The sequence below is a fragment of the Miniopterus natalensis genome, chromosome 9 (assembly GCF_054644295.1).
Source record: "Miniopterus natalensis isolate mMinNat1 chromosome 9, mMinNat1.hap1, whole genome shotgun sequence".
Taxonomy (NCBI): Eukaryota; Metazoa; Chordata; class Mammalia; order Chiroptera; family Miniopteridae; genus Miniopterus; species Miniopterus natalensis.
The window spans coordinates 24,618,350-24,633,426 of record NC_142089.1 but is presented as its reverse complement, the minus strand read 5'-3'; the positions used below and the strand labels follow the sequence as shown (position 1 = coordinate 24,633,426).

At 44.4% G+C, this 15,077-nt stretch overlaps 1 protein-coding gene and 1 pseudogene across 6 annotated transcripts in view; both read left to right on the top strand.

The window, feature by feature from the left end:
* The first annotated feature begins 304 nt into the window (after window positions 1-304).
* On the top strand, window positions 305-633 carry LOC107531156 (mitochondrial import inner membrane translocase subunit Tim8 A pseudogene; annotated as a pseudogene).
* Window positions 634-7,152: 6,519 nt separating this feature from the next.
* The window catches only part of FOXJ3 (forkhead box J3), a 101,106-nt gene continuing 93,181 nt past the window's right edge, over window positions 7,153-15,077 (top strand). For 2 of the 6 annotated variants that reach the window (XM_087820364.1, XM_087820361.1), the window contains exon 1: window positions 7,727-7,842. The gene's annotated coding sequence lies outside the window, so the exon portion shown is untranslated. Of the gene's footprint in view, window positions 7,280-7,726; window positions 7,843-8,353; window positions 8,462-15,077 lie in introns of those variants that run through there. The other 4 variants (XM_087820360.1, XM_087820362.1, XM_087820359.1 and 1 more) reach the window with 4 other exon arrangements.

Sequence of the window (15,077 nt, the reverse complement as noted above, 5' to 3'; positions counted from 1 at the left end):
CAAGGAACAAAAAACCCCACTGAAAGGGTTTTACCTTAGCCTTTCCCTCCCAGATCCCTTAACCCAAGTGGGCAACACACCACAACATAGGAAAAGCCTTAGTGGGGTGTTAGGAAACCTGGGTTATGGTTCCAGACCATTCATTATGGGCCTAATGGGTGCCAGGCACCCAGTGCAGCTATGTTAAGGGCCTAGTGGGCGCCAGGCACCCAGTGCAGCTATGTTAAAACTGAATGAAGATGCAGACAGGTGAAGGTCGCTGAATTGGTGTGGAGTACATCTTGGCATCTGTGGTCATGCTGGGATGGATTCCTCCTCTGCTTCCTTCGCTGTGGGTTTGGGCTGGGTGGACCCGCAGCTGCAGCATTTTATTGAGGTGGAGACTCAGAAGCAGTGCTTCCAGCAGCTGGTGCACCAGATGACAGAACTTTGTCGGGAGAAGTGCATGGACAAGCCTGGGCCAAACTTGGACAGTCTGGCCAGGCCTGTTTTGTGAACTGCGTTCAGTGCTTCACTGAGACAAGCCAGTTAGTCTTGAATCGACTGGAACAGACACGGAAATTCAAGCCAGTCTTCTCAGAAAGCCTGACTGATTTCAGCATTACCTTTTTGGAAAAGAAAGGTAGTTCATGAAATGAAGAGCGGTTGATGAGATGGTTGAAGAAAAGGCCATTGGGGATTGGGTCCCACATTTGTCACTCTGGGGGCATCCTGTCATCTGAGAATGAACAAAGACCTATTTTTTTGTGGGTTTGGGGTTTGGGGGTCATATGTGCATTTGGTTGTGTGTGTGTGTGTGTTTTTAAATATGTTTTTATTGATTTCAGAGAGAGGAAGGGGGAGGGAGAGAGAGAGAGAAAAACATCAGTGATGAGAGAGCCATTGATTGGCTGCCTCCTGCACACCCCTGCTGGGGATCACACCCGCAACCCAGGCATGTGCCCTGACCAGGAATCGAACTGCAATCTCCTGGATCATAGGTCGATGCTCAACCACTGAGCCACGCCGCTGGGCTGGTTGTGTTTTTTAATGTTAATTTTGTGAAAACAATTGACAGATGAATAGAAAACTATACTAGATGCATATTACTGAATGTGGGACTATGTTTTTCTTAGAGTCTCATTAACTGCTTCCAATAGTTCGATAGTGGGACTAGTGGCACCACATGGGTAAAATCTGTCATTTGCATGGATTCATTTCAGATCTCTGGGGATATGGATACAAACATCTTTGTGTGTCTGAGAAAGGGCAGCAGTGGGAGAAGAGTCATTTGGTACTTAACTGTAGGCCTTCTTATCTAGTGTTTTGACCATCAGTGCTAGAAAAAAAAATCTATGGAATGATCAGCTTTCTAAATTACAGTTCAGCTTTCTAAATTATCTCCCTGCTTTGTACTGTGATTTACTTAAATATCTAAATAAAGTATGGTCTTGAGGTAGTACAGGAAGCCTGAGTGTCTAGAGGCCTTTAATTATAAAGGAATCTAGCCAGTGAACATAATTTTCATTACTAAACCTGCCTCAAGGAAGAAGTTCACTTACTCTCTACATCAGGGTCCAAGAAACTCAAAGATGTGCCTAAATAAGTTGTAAAGATTTAGGCCTGTCAAAAACTAACAGCAGTTTCAGGTAAGAGGTGCATGCTTAATGTTAAATCAGTATAGATGTAAACCATTTACTTCATTCTTTTGATCACTGAAATAAAAGCTCTCACAAGATTAAAAAAATGAATGAAAATGGCCTTTGCCTCAAGAACAGGGACTGTATCTTAACCTTCTTTTTAACTTCCTCTGGGACATGACATGGTCTATGGTACCTATCCTACAATGGCTTGTCTGGGCCCCCAGATCAGGACTGCGTTTCATATTCTATATTTTAAAGCCTTTCACTACAGTGCACTAATAATCCCATTTTCTACATCTCATACTTCCCAAGCAACCTATTTTACCTGGGGATGACCCCATAAATCTGGATCACCAACAGAAACAAATTCAGAAAGGGTCTGCATCAGTCAGCAGAGGCTCTGTTACACTATGGTAGCAATTCCCAGTTCTCAATGGCCCAATCAGCAAAAGTAGTTTTTTTCACTTGTGCTGTGTGTCAGCTGGGGCTTTATTGCATGTTCTCTTCACTCTGGGACAGAAGCAGGTGGATTAGCTTCTATCTTGAATATTGCTGGTCATCAGGAGAGCAGGAAAGGAAAACATCATGAAGCACACTGACTCTTAGAGCTTCTACTTGGAAGTGGCCCCCACGGCTGCTCATATCTCATTTGTAAGTCACATAACCAAGCCTGTTGTTGGTGGCATGGGGAAGTACAATCTGCCCCTGAGAGGCACAGTAAATGTTTATAAACAATCATATGGTCGACCACAGGGTCTCTCCCAACCCCCCTTTTTCGGTTGCAAAACAAAGAGATTTGCCTCCTTGCCCACTCATGCAACAAAGACTTAGAAAAAAATGAAGAGAATTCTTTGGGACTTTGTGTGTGTAGATTCCAACCTCAGCTGTGTCTCTGACAAGGTTTGAAAGGCTTTCTGAAGTGGCACTTGGATGTAAATACACCCACTTGCAGTGAAGAGCACCCAGTAAGTTACAATTTTTATATCAATGTAAACTGATGGGTTAGTAGGACTTTGAAGGTGAGCTTAGAGCCAGACAGCTCTGGGTTCAAATCCTGACTCTACCACTCTCAAACTATAAGCCTCTGTTTCCTCTTCTTTAAAATGGGGATGACCACCTTGTAGCTTTGCTCTAAGGATTACATGAAAATGCATACAAAGGGTCTATCATGTTTCCAATCACACAAGGAACACACAAGAAATATTAGCCGTTCCTCACCATTCTCCCTACAGCACTGCAGTCATTTTTTGTTTTTTTAATATCTTTATTGATTTCAGAGAGAGGAAAGGAGAGGGAGAGAGAGAGAAACATCAATGATGAGAGAGTCATTGATCAACTGCAGCCCACAACCCGGGCACGTGCCCTGACCGGGAATCGAACCCCGATCGCCTGGATCCTAGGTCGATGCTCAACTGCTGAGCCACACGCGGCCGGGCTGCAGTCATTTTAATACAGCTCATTAGGTAGGAGATAGGTCAATAACTTCACAACTTTAAATCAAACAAGTTTCTTAACTACCATGTTTGTACCAGAATTTCAGGCTCCTTTGGGTTTCTTTGGGTTGCTCTTTCCTGGTTCCTTTCAGTCTGTCATTCCAAAAGATTTCCCCTGATGCCCCTCTATTTGAACATCCTTTAACCTACTCTTCCTAGTACCACCCAAATTTCATCTACTTTAAAATGGGGATGACCACCTCGTAGCTTTAACCTACTTTTACATTTGCTTGCGCATAATGTAAATACTGTATTTAACCTGAGCATTTGTTAATGTTTGTTCAGCTGTCTTGGTGCCCTAGTGTCTTTCATTGTGCTTTTAATTAGCTCAATTGATTCTGAGAGTGGAGGTAAGCCAAAGTTTGAGCCAGGTGGTTACAGGAAAAATGGATTGGGGTGGGGAGGGTGAGGAAGGTAGGTGGTATAAGTACACTAGTGCAAATTCATTGTCAGAACTAGGGGGGAAAATTTAGGCTAATGCATGAAATATAAAGCAAAATATAAAGATATCCAGGGAATCTGGAAGGCTCCTCCAAGGCAGGGAATTATAGGAGGTGCCCTCTCATGTTTTTCTTTCCCTCTTGCAGGTCTTGGCTCATATAAAATTCATTTCTAATTTTCTGCTTTCCTCTTACAATAAAGGATCAGGAAAGGCCTCATTTGTCAGCAGCTGTGGGTCACGTGAAGCATTGAACACCCTGCTGCTGATACAAGCTAGTGCCAAAGCAAGATTTTCGTAGGGCTGTTGCAGCCCAGCTCAGGGCAGTTTCTTTCAGGGAATTTATAATCCAGATGAGGCTGGTAAAAGATTGCGAACACCACAAAACAATAAAACCTCTATCTCATTGCTTTGAGCAAGCTATTTCTCTTAAGGATCTGTCCCCTGAGTTAGATACCATCTTCTCTTTGAAGGCTCTCCTGCCCCACACCCTCCCTCCCAGCCCATTCCCATCTCCCAAGACTGTGAACTACTCTTTTCTAAAGTACTCTTTTCTACACTCGACCTTGTGCAAAATAATAACTGTCTTTGAGGGCCTTTATTTTATGACAGCTTGTGTATGATCTCTTTTGCCAGGTAGCTATGATTATGGTTCCCATTTAATAGGCAAGGAAACAGAGACTACGAGAAACTGCATCACTTGATGCAGGCACACAAGAAGTAAGCTATGGAACATCAGGCTGAACTCAAGCCTGCCTCTCCAACCTGGGCTTTAAGCTCTTCCTCCCACCCTGTCCCAGAATCCCCCTCTGCTGCTATTACCATTACAACTATTTTTGGGGGGTGATGGGAAGGGTGTTCTTCCACTCTTTGACACTCTGGGATTTGTGCCTCTTTCCTTCCCAAAGACTTCTGATTCCCATTCCCATTCTGGCAGTTATCCAGCCCTGTTCTCTCTCCAGACCTACCCCTGGATAGGAACAAGCACTTTAGAAAAGCACCTTGGAATCCCAAACAGATGAAAGGTGAGGAGCTGCCCAGGATTTGTAAGAGGTGATGATGAATGGGAACCAAAAATCTCCAGACTTGGAGCAAGTCGGAACATGAGTCTTCCTATTCTCTTACTCCATCATCTGACTGACTCCACTCAAGTGATTCAGAGATTCCTGGTTTGGGACTTTGTTGACCTTGATCCCAGTCTGAGGTTAAAGCCTGGTGACTATTGGGCTCAGTTTCTTCCTCTGACAAATATGGATAATCTCAGCTTTGCCCATCTCCTTAGTTACGTGATGCACACTGTTGTTTTTTAGTACCCTTCTGCCTATAGCCCCACTCAAGGGATGGTGAGCTTTGAGAACTGAAGGGTTGGGAAGAAAACAAGGTTCAGCAAAGAACCAGCAACTTCCAGTTCCCTTGGGAACTTGGTAGAAGAGGGAGCTCTTCCCTTTCTCAGGAAAGCTGGCAAGGGTGGCCTTTTCTACGGGATACTATTTTCCCTACCATATTGTATTAATTATGTAATCTATTTGTTTCCCGTTAGACCGTGAGTTCTTAAAGTATAGAGACTGTATCTTAATTTATCCAACTCACTGCTTCCAGCCTGACCTAAGCCATCATCCTGCACCTGGATACTGGAGCCTTTGGCTTCCACCGCTGTCCACCCACAGTAGCCAGAGTGATTTTTTGAAAGCATGAATCAGATATTACTCCTCTGTTAAAAGCTCTGAGGTGGCTGTTTTAGACATGTTCCTTAAAATGGCGCCACTCTCTGACCTTCTCTCCCCATTCCTCTCATTTATTCACCCTGCTCTAATTGTCCTGGCCTTCTCACTATTTCTAATGCGCCCAGGAATGCATTTGCCTCAGGGTCTTTCCACTGGCTGTTACTTCTGCCTGGGACACTCTTTTCCAGACAATGGCATGTCTCACTCCCTCACCTCTTTCAAGTTTTTCATTAAAGTCACCTTATGAATTGGGCTCTTCCTGATGGCTCTATTTAAACTCCATTCTATAAAACTGGAATTGGAATAAGATATGTTACGAATCTACCCTCATTTCTTTTCCACTAATTTTTTTCTGCTACCCCTATTACTACGCTCCACATACTCCTCTCCCCACTAAGTATTTTCCTTTCTCCCTCCCTTTTGCCCCAGTGCAGGCCTAAGGCCATTCACCTAGATTAATGCATGAGTTTACGTGAAAAAAAGCGAGGTGTAACAAAACAAAAATGAGATCTCAGTTGAGGTGAAGCTGGAAAGGGAGTTGGACTTGGAAGACATTGGGTTTGAATCTAGGCTCAAAATTTTAACTCTTCTGAGCCTCAGTTTCATCAGCTGTAAAGATGAGCATAGGAATTCTATCTCAGCGACTTGGTAAAGGCATTGAATGAGAAGACATGAGAAAACATTTGGCATGTGGTCTCCCCTAGCTGGGGAGTCCACCAGATCAGAACTTTGGCACCCAACACATGGTCTGGGCTGAAGTATTTGTTGAACAGATATAGGTATTATTGATGAATAAATGGCAGACATTAAAAAGTACCCCCCCCCCCTTCAGTTTTCATACCCCTTACCCTGCCAGGTCTACTTTTTCCCATAGCACTGAATACCTTCTATCTTACCAAATAATTTTCTGGTATGTTTATCATCTTTCTCCCATACCAGGTGATAGCTCCAAGAGGTAAGGGCATCCCCCCACCCCTTTCTGTTCACGGACACATCCCAAGCACTAAAGTAGTGTCTGACAACCTTAGTAGTGATTGGCAACTATTGGTTGGATGAATGAGTGAATGAATATTTTTATCTTCAGAATCTCGTTGTTTTTTGTTGTTAACCCTCACCTGAGGATATTTTTTCCATCGCTTTCAGAGTGGAAGGGAGGGAGGCAGGGGGAGAGTGCGAGAGAGCGCAAGGATGCGAGAGAAGGGGTTCCTGCAAGCCCCTGACTCTGCAGGTGCCCTTGACCGGGAATGGAGCCCTGGGCGCGCTGGTCTGCAGGTGACGCGCTGGTCACTGCACCACACCGGCCAGGCGGGTGTTGCTGGCCTTCGTAGGAAGGAATATAGCCGTACTTTGAATCCCCAGGGCCTGGAAACGCTTGGTGAATAGCAGGTGTTCAGTGTTTGCTGAAGCAATTGGTTTAGTCAGCTCCTTAATAACCGGAGACTACGTCAGAAGGGTTCCCAGGGCTCATTCACTCAGGCTTCTGTTTTCCTATCATCCAATCTACCAAGTGTTCACCTAAAAAAAAAAGTGAGTCTCCAAATGTTGAGGATCTACTGTGGGTTCAACAGTATGCTTGGCGCTGCCCGCGTGACGAATGCGAAGAAAGCCCGAGGAAGGCGCCCGAACGTCAGCGACTGTGAGACCACGGGGCAGCTGACCAGCGCTAACAGCTTAGAGAATCAGTGAAGACTGACGTCGAGGTAAACTCCAAAGTCCACAAGTTGCCCGCACTACCCTCCTACACACTCCGCCTACTGAGCCCAAGGACCACAGCCCGGCCGCTGCTTTGGAACCCGCAGAGCCCGTAGGGGTGCACCTCCTGTGGAGAAGGAAACTGAGGCCAGGATGGGACAGGCCTCGGCGGAGACGGGCCTGGAAGCCCGGCCTGTGAAGCTCTGAGGGAAGGGTGTCCTGAACCGCCAAGGTGCCTTTGGAACCCGCGCTGTGCCAAGCGGGAAGAGGGGCCGGTTTCCAGGAGAGGCTGAGGTGCCTGCCGTTACGGTGAGGTGGCGAAATTGGGGGTGGGGGCAAGGTCACGAGGCGCCATTCCCCGGGATCACGGGCCCTTGGAACCCACGGGCAGGGTCCCGGGCCGCGGGTTCTCGCTGCCCTCCGCTCCGGAGCCGCCTCGGCCGCTCCCACTCCCAAGGCGTCCGGAGTTGCCGGCGGCTCCACGACACCCGCGGCTCCACGACGCCCGCGGCGCGAAGGCAGAACCGGCGGCGTCTCAGGGCACTACTTGTCCCAGCGGAGGGATCCCGCGCCCTTCGCCGCCGCCACGACCGCGGAGGAGCCGTGACGCCGCCGACGCCGGGCTGGTGGCGCAGCGACGTCGCGGGAGGCGGAGGCGGGGGTGGCCGCGGGGGCGGGAGGGGGAGCGGGTCGGGAAGTAGTTCCGGGTGCGCGGCCCCGGATGTTGGCTGCTCTCGCTGCCGCCACCGCTCTGGGCGCTGCTTGGGGCCTCGGCCGCTCGCACCAGGCGCCGTTGGGACCTTTCCCGGGGGGCGGAGACGCACGCAGCGGCCGGGGGCTCGGCCGGGCCGTCCCGGCCTGCGCAGCCTGAGGTGAGCGCCCGCCGCCGAGGCGGCCGGGCCGGGGCTGCGGCGAGGAGGCGGGGCTGGGGCATCTCTCGGGACGGAGGCTGGGGCTGCCCTCCGCGAGACGCCCTCTCCCTTTTCTCAGCCACGGACACTGCGGGGTGGACGGCGGGCGGAGCAGGGGCCCCCTGCGGGAGCTGGGGCCTGGGCGGTCGGCGAGGGCCCGGTCCCTCCCTCCCCCGCGGCGCTTCTCAGCTGCTGCTGCCCCTCAGCCGGGAAGCCGCGGCTCCGCGCCTCCTCGCCTCCCCCCTCCCCCAGGCGGGGCTCGGGGGAGCCAGACGGGGTTCCCGGGGCGCCGAGTCGGAGGACAGTGCCGTGTCCGTCGCTTCGTGACCTGCCCCTGGCCTGGGCTAGCGCCCTACCCCGGCACGATGCAGCCTCTTCCCTTCAACCTTGGGGGTGCTTTTCGGCGGGCGAGGCGGGCAGCACCTCCTGCCTCGGGGGTGCCCTTTGGGGGTGAGGAGGCCCGTGCGAGGGGCCTGTGTTCCCACCCATCCTGTCGCCGTGTCCTTTGCCGGCATTAGGACAGAGGCTGCCGTTCCATGCGGACGTGTTGCTGTCCTGTGTGTTGCATCCTGCCCACGTGGTAGGGTGTTCCCTCCCCCCCCTCCATTTTTGCAGCTGGTGGGGAGGGAGGGTAACGGGGTGGTTTTTCCTCTGTGATTTCCTCCTGGTGGCGTGTAAGGTGTTAGGGTCAGTTTTCTTTGCTGAGGCCTACTGTTGGTTAGCTGGAAGAAGCAGGAGTTGTACTCTGACAACGGGGCTTAGTTTCATTGACATCTTGCCTCCTCTCCCTTTGGCTCCTCTAGTTCTTTCTTCTGCTTAATCCTAAAGAGAGAATAAGCTGAAGCTGCTAATGCATTGAGGTGTGTAGTTTTCGCTTCTCCGCTCAACTTTTTGTGTGTATGGTTGGCGAAGGCTTTTCTGTGTTGTGCAATGTAAGTCTCTTGTTCCTTTTTGGATTCCTGAATGAGCTGTGTTAGGCTGGCCAGGGAGTTAGTGGGCATCTTTTTTGTCTTTTAATTTTTTTCCCTTCTACTTTGTTTCCCAGTGAAACAAGTGACTTCCAAGGCAGCACTAGATAGTTTCACTGAGTCACTTATTTCTTGGGAGCTCTTTCATTTACCTTTCCCTCTGTCTTTTGAATACCATTGCTCTCTGTTTTTGGAAACTGGTTTTGAAACGTATTTTGAGTAGTTTTTTCCTTAATGTCTCTTCCAGGTTAAGGTTTCCATCTTTCTGTGTTTTGCCCTATTTTTACTACAGTTTGTCCCCTTAACAGGGAGCAGGCCACAGTAGTTGTGAGAGGAGCCTTTTAATCTACCCAGGCCTTAGAAGATATTTATAGAAAAGTAGTAACTCCTCTCCATTTTTCAGTTTGGGTGGCATATTAGAGATGTGCTTGCATTTTTAAGTTTTCTGTTGTTTTTTGTTTGTTTGTTTGTTTTTAAAGATAAACCTGAGGATTTCTGTTTTCTTTTTGTGTTTTTTGGAGTTGAGGTGAATCTTGTGCTTGGTTTTGTGCTGCTGAAGATACTGGGACTTTGTCATGCCTTTATTAGGTATTTTTTGGATGGGGTCAGGACATGTTTATTTTGGCTCCTTTTGGTTCATTGGTTTGGATGAAATAAAAAGTCTTAATATTTTGAAGTCATTTTTAGATTCTAGAATGGCCAGTATGCTCATTTTTTCTTGGTTTGTTTTTTTGCTTTGTGCATTATCTTTGAATATATATTTTTCCTTTTATCTGGTACAGTTGTTAGTATATTCTCCTATGTAAAATAAAAATGTTTAAATACAGGTTCTATCTGCTTTCAACATGCTAAATATGGGTGGGGCAGTGGAAAATAGAGAATGTTGTGATACAGTCTGAGGCATATTTTTTTAGTCAGTCAGCATTTGTGTCCTCCTGCAAAATACTGTGCTCTGTGTAAAGTAATCTGTATGAAAGAGACACGAGATAAAATATGTGGTCTCTTCAAACTCTTCAGCTTCTGTTGGGGAAACAACACATAATGTCCATTATTCATAATTACCAAGTAAAATCAAACTTATGGGATAACAATGCAACCAAAGTCAAAGGTATAAGTGATATTTGAAAAAGAGGAATTTTCAGAGGGGAAGAGGTATATTCCAGGAGAATAAACTAGTATTTGCAAAGACAGAGAAGTGGTAACTTACAGAGATACCAAGCAGTTTGACTGGCACGGAGAAAGTGTATTGGTGAATAATAATAAATGAGTTTAAGATTGGTATTGGTGGAGGATCTATCAAGGATATAGGGTTTGATTTGATGGGGCGTCACAATGGTTTCTAAAGAATGAGAATAAGATGATGCGTACTGTTTCTGAGGGAGGTTTTTGTATTAGCTGAGTGTCCTGGGGGGAGACTGCCTGGAATGCTCTTGGAGAATTTTAGGAATAAAATGATGAGGGTCTGACATAAGATAGTGATTATGGCTATAAAATAATAGCTAACATTTATTGAGTACTTATAGTATGCCAGGCATTGTTCTAAGTTCTTTACATGTATTTAACTCTTTAAATCTTCATAATAACATCTTCTTACTCCTATGGAGAAACTGGGTGACAGAGAGGTTAAGTGACCTACCCAAACTCCAACAGAGTAAGCAGCAGAGCCAGTCAGGATTTGAACCCAGGCAATCTAGCCTTTGAGCTTATGCATTTAATTGTAAATTATACTGTCCTAAGAAAGTGTATAGAATATATAAGGTGTATGTGTGAGTAAAAATTAATTTGAACTCAGTGATTATTGAATGTAGGCAAAGGTAAGAGAGCAAATAAAACATTAAAAGTTTAAAGCCTAGAATCCTGGGAGGAAAATAGGAAAGTATCACTGTTCAGGAAAATGGGCTAAGATTGGTTATGGGCAACACTAGATTGTGTTCAATCAGTCTTTTAATAGTAGGCTAGCCTCCTGCCACTCCTGATAGCCTTCTCTTCTTGCTGGTTTGGCTCTGGAAATGCAGGCTTAGTTTAGTATTAATCTAAGCAAAACGATTAGAGAAACATCTATTCATCAGGGAAAAAAAAGTATACCAAGTTCCAAAATCACATACAAATAGCATAGGAATTATTTTGGTTGAGCCACACCACTGCTTCCCAGCCTTAGTGAGGATAGTCAAGAACTGACTAGAGTAGAAGTATCTGTATACTTCATTGCTATAGAGATGCAGTGTAGATTGTTCATTGACCAGAGCTAAAGATAGTAAAACGCGTGAGTAGATGAGTGTTGGGAGGTCAGTGGTATAATGGTGAAAGAGTTTGGAACTTTGGGAGACATAGGCTAATAGGTAAAGCATTCTGAGAAGAGCCAGGAGGCACATCAGCGCTACAGAAGCCAAGGATAGGAAGGGCGTTGTGGTTGACTGTATCAAATGTAGTCTCCAAGTTCAGAAACAATGATCATGATGAAAAGACTATTGACCCTCATTCACTGCTGGTGGGAGTGTAGACTGGTACAACCATTATGGAAACAGTCTGGCGATTCCTCGAAAGATTAATAATAGAGCTACCGTACGACCCAACAATCCCTCTCTTGGGTATACCCAGAAAACTCGAAAACATATTTTCACAAAGATATATGCACCACTATCTTCATTGCATCATTATTCACGGTGGCCAAAACAGGGAAACAACCAAAGTGTCCTGTGATGGACTGGATAAAGAAGATGTGGTATAGTGGATTACTACTCAGCCATAAGAAAGGATGCCATTTGTAACAACATGGAGGGGCCTTGAGAATATTATGCTAAGTGAAATAAGTCGGTCAGGAAAAGCTATGAACCATATTATTTCACTCATATATGGGATATACAACTGAAACTCGTGGACACAAACAGCATTGTGGTTGCCTGAGGGAAGAGGGTTTCGGGGAGGAGGGTGATGGGGGTCTTAATCTACGGTGATGGGAGAAGATAGGACTTTGGATGGTGGGCACACAGAGCAATATGGAGATCTTGTAACATAGAAGGTCACACCTGAAACCTGTATGTTCATATTAACCATTGTCACTCCAATAAATTTAATAAAGTGTCAAAAAGACTATTGAACTAGGACCAGGAGGTAATTTGTATCCTTAGAATTTTGAAAAGAAGGATAAAAATAGATGCCAGATTTGTTTTCCATAAAAGGATTTGTAGAGACATGGTCTGGTGTGGTAATTTGTAGAATTTTCTCCTATTGCTTCCTCCGGTCTCATTCTTGTCCACATGTCAGAGCTAATCAAATATCAGAAAACTCACCTTTTTTTTTCTTTAAAAAAGAAAACGTGTGTTCTAAAGCCAGTGATTTTTATACTTATCACAGTTCTCTTAAACACTTATTTTTTAGAACAGTTTTATTGAGATACAATTCACATACTATACAGTTTACCCATTTAAAGTATACAATTCATTGGTTTTTAGTATATTTACTAAGTTATGCAACCATTACCAAATCATTTTTAGATATTTCAGTTATTCCAAAAAAGAATGTTTGTACCTATTAGCAGTCACTCCTCTCATTTTCCCCTCCCCCTGAGTCCTAGGCAATCACTAATGTACTTACTATCTCTATAGTTTTGCCTATTTTGGACATTTTGTATAAATGGATTATATAGTATATCGTCTTTTGTCTAGCTTCTTTCCCATAGCATAATGTTTCAAGGGTTATCCATTCTTGTAGTGTGTATCAGTATCATTTTTGTTGGTAAGTAATAGTCCAGTGTATGGCTGGTATACCTTTTATTTATTCATTCATCCAACCTTTGATGGACATTTAGGTTTTTTACTCTTTTTAAAAGCCCTTCCCTATCTTTATCTTAATCCTTATTCTGCAACTCCACCCTTTCCATGGCTTTTCTTTTAGATCATAACCTCAGCTATGCATTCTGCTACGTACTGGAGATACAAAGATGAGTAAGGCATGGCCCTTGAACATTTATATAGCGTGCTTATGGTTTATGTACTTTGTTTTCATTTGTTATCTCATTTGATCCCACAATAGCCCTGATGTAGGCAAAGCATTTTTTTATAGGTTTAAAATTTTTTTAAATATGTTTTTATTGATTTCAGAGAGAGGAAGGGAGAGGGAGAGATAGAAACATCAATGATGAGAGAGTCATTGATTGGCTGCCTCCTGCACGTCGCCTGCTGGGTATTGAGCTGGCAACCAGGGCATGTGCCCTGACCTGGAATCAAACCTCAATCTCCTGGATCATAGGTTGATGCTCAGCCAGTTAGCCATGCTGGCTGGGCGGCAAAGCATTTTTTAAGACAAGCAATTTGAAGTTGAGATTTGGTGACTTGCCAAATATTGCACATTTAAGTCACTGATGGAGCAAATAGATCATCTTAGTCCACGTCCATTGCTATTTCCACTACTCTGTGCTGCTATTTTAACTTAAAGGATCCCCATATGAATTGCTGAAGAATTACAGGGACTGGGAAACCCTCTTAGGGAATCAGTACATTTTAATGTTTAATTTTCAGGACTTAAAATGAGTTTTTTATTTATTATTATTTTTTTATCCTCATCTGAGGATATTTTTCCATTGCTTTTTAGAGAGAGTGGAAAGGGGAGATAGAAACATCGGTGTGAGAAAGACACATCGATTGGTTGCCTCCTGCATGCACCCCGACTGGGGCCGGGGATCGAGCCTACAAACAAGGTACGGAATTGAACCCGGGACCCTTCAGTCCACGGGCCTATTCTCTGACCACTGAGCCAAACTGGCTAGGGCGAGTTGTTTTTGTTTTTTTTTAACCAGATTCTGTCACTTGTTTGCTCTGTGATTTAGATAAGTCATTTAATTTTTGTGCCCTCCCCCCCCCCGAAATTTAGTGGGGATTAATGTGATGATGATAGTGGTAGTAATAATAGTAGCTAACATTTTCTGAGACCTTATTATGGGCCCCAAAATGTTCTAAGTACCTTACATTTATTATATAATCCTCATAACAACTCTAAAAGATAGATTTTATTATCAAAATTTTACAGATGAGGAAACAGGCACAGAGTGGTTAAGTAACTTGCTTAAGGGTGTATAGCTAGGAGTGGAAAGAGCCAGAGTTTAAACCCCTGCAGTCTGTTTTCGGAACTCAGTGGCTGTTAATCACTACACTGTACTGTTTACTGTGTCGTGAATTAATAGAGGCTACTATTTCAAGTAAAGGCATGACTGTAATATAAAGATTGGATTTTGAATAGAGTTGGGGAAGCAAAAAACAGCAAAATTAAGTGGACATTGCATCCACATTTCTTTTAAATAGCCTGTACATGTTGTTTAGGCATTCAGGTACTTTTTTTGTTCATCCCAGCTAAAGGCCTCTCGACTCAGAAATTGCATTATTTTCAGTGCTCTTCACTGTCGGCTTTGTTAGTCCCGTAGCTTTCCACATTGCTACTATTCAGAAACCTTGGCTTGAGAAAGCTAAAGCTCGCTTTACTTCTCCTCAGCCTTCCTTTAACTGAATTTTTGTTTTCCATTTTCAACAGTTAGCCTTTCAGTTCTAGATGGAGGTACTCTTTATCCTCCTCTACCCCAAAACTCAGAACACCACAGTGGCATTTTATAACAACTGTCAACAAATTTGACCATCTTAATAGGCATAAATGGATTCTAGTGCACAAATGACAAGAACCAAAGCACAATGTTTTGGTTAAAGAGATTGACTTATGCTGAAATTAGAAAAGGCATCTGTTATACAGGATTTTGGATTTAATAGAATTTGTTATAACCAGATCAGCAAAGCATTATTACTGTGGGCCATCTGTTGGGATATGGAAATAGCTTTGTTATATGTAACCAGATGTTGTATTTATATTTATAACAATGGCATTGTACTTATTTTAAGTAAACTCTTGTAGTTAGATACCTTTGGTTGTTATTCTACTTGACATATCAGTCGATTACCTGAGAGTGCAATGTCTTTCAAAGTGGTTATTACTTTCCTATAGAATTGAGACAAAACAACTGAAACAGAAAGCATGAGGCTCATATAGTGTCAAACTTTAGTACTGTAACAAAATAAAATATAGGATAATTATGAATGTAAGACAATTAGGACCATATTCAATAAGAACTCTTGCTTCAACACCATTTCTAATAATTACTAACCCACTCTGGTTGCTCTAAGAATTTTACCAGAAACCTAAAGTGATTTCATTTGTTATAATCGGACCTAAATTAATTACACTGCG